Below are 5,394 nucleotides of genomic sequence, written 5' to 3' on the forward strand. Positions count from 1 at the left end.
GACAGGAAGGGGTGGGTGGGCGGGGCGAGCGGAGGTGAGCTCCGCCCCTTGTGGCTCACCTGGGGCGAGTGGAGCGGAGGTGGGCGGGGCGAGCGGAGGTGGGCGGCGCGCTGCCCCGCCCCTCGGGCGTCACGAGGTTGGAGGCTTGAAGCTGCTCGCGCTAAGCGGGTGTTGAGGAGTGCCAGCCAAAGACTCTCGGGGGCCACTTGACTGTCGCGTCGCGAGGAGGTTTCCCTTCCCGGGACTCGGGGTGGCGCCGCGCCGCGCCGCGCCGCGCCGCGGTGGGCTTTAGCAGAGCCGAGACGGACGAGGAGCAGAGTCCCGCGGGCGGCTGGTCCGCACGCAGCGGTTCCCAGGCTTCGGCAACAGAGGGGTGAGGTGGGTGTGTCTCGTTCCTCGCTGGCTTTCTGGCACACGCCCGGGCGCACCCGGGCGCTGCGACTGAACCTTGGGCTCTGCCGGGCGGTTAGTACTGGAGCGCGGCGACTGGCTCGGGACCCGCCCTGGGAGCGCGGGGTTGAAGCTACTTCTGCGGAGGTGGGCGAGCGGTGGCACCCCCCCACACACACACACACTCCTGAACTGCAAGGAGAAGGAAACACACCAGCTTCGACTCCAGCTTGTGCAAATGATCCGATAAGGGCGTTGCTGCTCACATCCCAGAGGTAAATAACACCCGTGGTTAGAGGATACACGAAGGTGGTATCGCGTGTGCTTTATATTTATGAATATAAATGTAAACATTGACACATATAAACATTGACACATTGACAGGGCCTATGCCTAGCCTTTCGTTATGAATCAAGTTTTTAAAGTTACTGGAGGTCGACTCCTATGAAAACTTTAGGGGTTGGAAACCTGTTTTGACTGTGTCCTGTGTGGTTGTGGAACGTTCTGAAATTTGAGGAAATGTTTTTAGTTTTAGAAAGGGTATCATACTTACTTTTACAATTTCTTAAACAGTGTGTGCATCTCTCTCTCTCTCTCTGTCTCTCTCTCTCGCGCGCGCGCGCGTGCGTGTGTGTGTGTGTGTGTGTGTGTGTGTGTGTGTGTGTGTGTATGTATGTATGTGTGGTGTCTCTCTGTTGAGGTAAAAGGACACGTTTTGGGAAGTTTCTCCACATGTGATTGTGGTTGAAATTCAGTTGTTCTGACTTAATGGCAAGAGCCCTGAACCATGTTGCTGGCTTCATAATTACATTACTTAAAAACTGATTTTTTTTTAGGATTACTGACTGAACTTGACATATGGATTGAGAATTTGATTCAGGGTTTGGGGTGTAGGAGTGCACTGGGCCATGAGAGGTTAGCAGCCAAAGATGGATGTTGGGCACGCAAGTCTTGTCTGTTTTTGCATGTGCTGGGTCTTTTAAAAGTTGCCACACTGCTTTTCTCATTTGTTTCCCAGGAAGGAAGTTCAGCACTGTACAGGTGACTCTAGTTTCAAAGCCTTTCATGTATCAATTATTTTTCATAAATTGGATGTGAATACGGCCTCATCAGACTGATCCAAAAAGATCATAGTCTCATCTGGCTTACACAGGCTCACAGGTGTTTGTTAAGTGGATCAAGTTCATGCAGGTGGGTGCTGGCTCAGCTTTTTCTGAACACACACCATTGGTAAACCTGGGGGTTAAGCTGCCTCCAGTCAGGCGGTTTGTATCAAATGTGTTAGCATTTTTTCCCAGTGGCTCAAATCCCCTCTGAGTTATACTCAGCAGAAAGCTAGGCCCGAGCTTTGGGTCTGGCTCAGCAGTAGAGCACTTGCCTGACAGGATCCAGGGCCTGGGCTGGGTCTCCAGCACCTTCAACTCCCCAAAAGAGACCAGAGTAGTGAACTACACGTGTCCTCTTGGGCTCATGCGCACTTCTGGAACATTCTGTATGTCAGTACTTTTGTAATGATGAAGACAACATAAGATGAGTGGGGATGTACTTAACCCTTGAAAAGATCTGTATTTTTTTCCATATTTATTCCACTTTGCTCTCAGGATCATGAAACAAACATCCAGCCAAGAACTGACTCCCGCAGTCGCATGGTCCATGCCGTTCTTTTCTTTTTGTTTATGTGGAGAGATAGATACATTCATCTAAATTATTTTCCTTCAGATTCTAACCTGAAGTCTTACCAGGCTCTGTCATACTTGATTGGCAATTTGTGAAAGCGTAGATTCCAAGATGGGACAGTTGAAGTACAGTGGATGAAGACAGGGAAGGCAGACTCTGCAACAAGAACCCTTCTTCTAGGCCGGGCAGTGGTGGCGCACCCCTTTAATCCCAGCACTCGGGAGGCAGAGGCAGGCGGATCTCTGGGAGTTCGAGGCCAGCCTGGTCTACAAGAGCTAGTTCCAGGACAGGCTCCAAAGCTACAGAGAAACCCTGTCTCAAAAAACAAAACCAAAAAAAAAAAAAAAAAAAGAACCCTTCTTCTAAGTAACTTCACTACAGCTGGATTGAATGTTCCTTTGATTTAAAAAGAGACACCAGAGAGAGCTGTGCCTGTGATCGTGGATTGCTGAAGTGTTAGAAAAATCACCCCAAAGGGAAATACGAGTTTATTCTTGAGTCAGATATGAAGGACCACAGTCTAGGAACACAGATTCAGGCTTCCCAAATAACAAATAAATGTTCTAATGTGGAAATGGTCTCATGATGTTTTTATAGTTAGAGGACAAAAGAAAGTCATAACTTAAGTCACTTAAAAACGTGCATTGCAGAAACATCAGTTAGGCAATCGCAGCACAGAGGGGAGAGGCCTGCCTGATGCTGGCTGATAGACCTTAGCTCTGGGGGGATGAAAGTTAGCGGTTTACTAAGTTAATACAGTCCAGAGGATTTTACTGAGAGTCACAAGGCCGTTAGGCCAGACAGAATTGGGCAATGAGTGGTTGTTCAGGAGACTAAAGATAACACAAAATGATTTGATCTAGATCTACAGACATCCTAGCTCTCCACAGTCATGGAGTTCTCATCAGCTAAACTGTTCACGGGTATGGCGGGTTTCTGGATGTTTTTTGTTTTGTTTTTCCTTTCTGGGAACTTGGTTCACAGTACCTCAGTAAAATCAGTTGGCATATGGTTCAGTTTTCATTGTATGAATGAAAGAAATATGCAGTGGTTGTCAGGTACTTAGATCCATAAACCCACTCCCTTAGTTTCCAAGAAAATAGGAAACCAAAGGTGACGGACTCATCTACAGTTTTGCCAAGATGAAGTGAGAGGTCTGTGTGGCTTTTCACCCCTCTGCTGTGGCCATCCGGCCGTTATGGAAGGCTGTAGCATGTAGACTTTGACCCACACTAAGTTAACAAATCCTTCCTGTCAGGAAGGAGGCCTCGGCCACAGGTTACCTCACTGTCCCTGCATTCTGTCACTTGGCTGATGAATGTTACTTAAGAAGCACCACTCTTTAAAGAAAAGAGTTTCAGTGGTTTGGGGTCTGGTGAGGTAACATCATCAACCTTTTCAGGCCTGTCAGAATTCTTTGTCAGTAGACACTATTTCCTTTCTTTTTTTTTTCTGATTTTTTTCCCAAGACAGGGTTTTTCTGTAGCTTTGGAGCCTGTTCTGGAACTAGCTCTTGTAGCTCAGGCTGGCCTCAAACTCACAGAGATCCTCCTGCCTCTGCCTCTGGAGTGCTGAGATTAAAGGCATGCGCCACCACTACCCAGCTAGACCTATTTCTTTAAGAGATACAGCATATCCTTTTTTAAAAAAAACAAAAAAAAAAAACCTTTTTTTTTAATCTGCTCATGACACTTTAAAATTACCTACAAACTAGAAAGAGCAAAGTTCTCTGTACAAAGTAAAATATTGATGTACTATATAATATTAAATAATATGTATAATATAGATCTCAGAAGCATTATGTATGCTAAGTGGATTAATTAATACATAAACACCTACATTTAGAAAATAATTTAATTCTTTGAGAGTTTCATATAGTAAGTTTCGATCATGTTCACCCTTGTCCCGCTCCTCATCTTCACTTCCCTACCCACCCAACTTCTACTTTTTTTTTTTAAGCCCATCCTGTCCAATTTATTGCCCAACTACTCTTGGGTGTGAGCCCTGCCCTGGAATGCGGCTGACCTACCAGGAATCACACAGTTAACCGACTCTCTCTTCCAGCAGCTGTCGGATGCCAGCGGCTCTTGGGCTACTGGGTGGGGTTTTATGCCCCCCATTGTCTTGAGCTTGAGCAGTTTTGTGCATGTTGTCACAGATGCTGTGAGTCCGTGTGTTGTTGTCCTGTTGTATTTTGAAAACACTGTGTCTTTGATGTTATCTGCCATCTTGGTGCTTGCACTTTCTCCCCCTTCTTCCCTGAAGATCTGACCCTTGGGGAAAGGAGTTTGATATAAATGTCCCATTTAGATATTTTACTGAGCACCGAAGTATTGTTCTCTGCATGTCGACCAGTTGAGGATCTCTGTGCTAATGGTCATCTACTCGAGAAGCTTGTCTGAAAGGGCTGGGCAGTGTGCTCATTGACAGGATAGCCGAGAGTGACTAGGGGTTGTTTTAACACTGTATCCATCTGGCAGAACAGTAGTGCCAGGTTCTCCCCTAGGAGCTGTCTAGCTACAGGTTCTGGGCCCGGCCAGCAGTGTCAGGTATGCGGTCCATCTAATGCAGTGGACATACCTTGTCGGACAATTTCTGATTGTAGTTTTCAGGGTCCACAGTCCGGTGGATGCATAGTACTTCCCAGCAGTCCAGAAGCTAGCCAGGTGGGGTGAAGCTTCCCATTGAGTACCAGATAGATCAAGTATGTAGTGTTTCCAGCAATAGGGTCTTACTGTCCATTTCTGAAGAGTAACCAAGAGTGTTAGCAATAGCCTGTACTGTTTGGGGATCTCTGGAGCTCCATTGGCTAACACAGAGTGACCTTTTGTATCTTTTCTATAGAGGTCATCAAACTTAGGATCCTTAAAGCCTGTAAACATACCAATTTTTGTTTTATTTTGTTTTTCAAAACGGGGTTTCTCTGTGTAGCTTCAGCAGTCCTAGAACTTATTTTGTAGACCAGGCTGACCTTGAACTCACAGAGATCTGCCTACCTCTGCCACTCCAGTGCTGAGATTAAAGGCCTGCGCCCCCTAATTTTTTTTAAAGAAAAAGATAATGGCAGTCTGACATCCAGAGTGACCCCCAGAGTATTAGCATGAGATCACAATTACATAACTACCCAACACAGTTTTCTCCCTAGTCCTCTAAAAGAAGATGTTGTGGAGAGAGAAAGTTGCCAGGTCCCTCTGTAGCAAGGCAATGGCCTGATGCTTTCTTTCTCCAGATAGATAGTGCTAAAAGCTGTTATAATCCTACAGATGTGACACCATCTTTCTCCCGACTTGTTTGCCTAAAGGGGATAAATGTAGTAATAGGTGCGGC

At 46.4% G+C, this 5,394-nt stretch overlaps 1 protein-coding gene across 1 annotated transcript in view; it reads left to right on the top strand.

Annotated features, from left to right (window-relative positions):
* The first annotated feature begins 314 nt into the window (after positions 1-314).
* Gpr160 (G protein-coupled receptor 160) overlaps positions 315-5,394 on the top strand; it is a 56,859-nt gene continuing 51,779 nt past the window's right edge. The window contains exon 1 of the mRNA XM_026778273.1: positions 315-378. The gene's annotated coding sequence lies outside the window, so the exon portion shown is untranslated. The remainder of the gene's footprint in view (positions 379-5,394) is intronic.

The sequence above is a fragment of the Microtus ochrogaster genome, unplaced genomic scaffold, assembly GCF_000317375.1.
Source record: "Microtus ochrogaster isolate Prairie Vole_2 unplaced genomic scaffold, MicOch1.0 UNK120, whole genome shotgun sequence".
NCBI classification, from domain to species: domain Eukaryota; kingdom Metazoa; phylum Chordata; class Mammalia; order Rodentia; family Cricetidae; genus Microtus; species Microtus ochrogaster.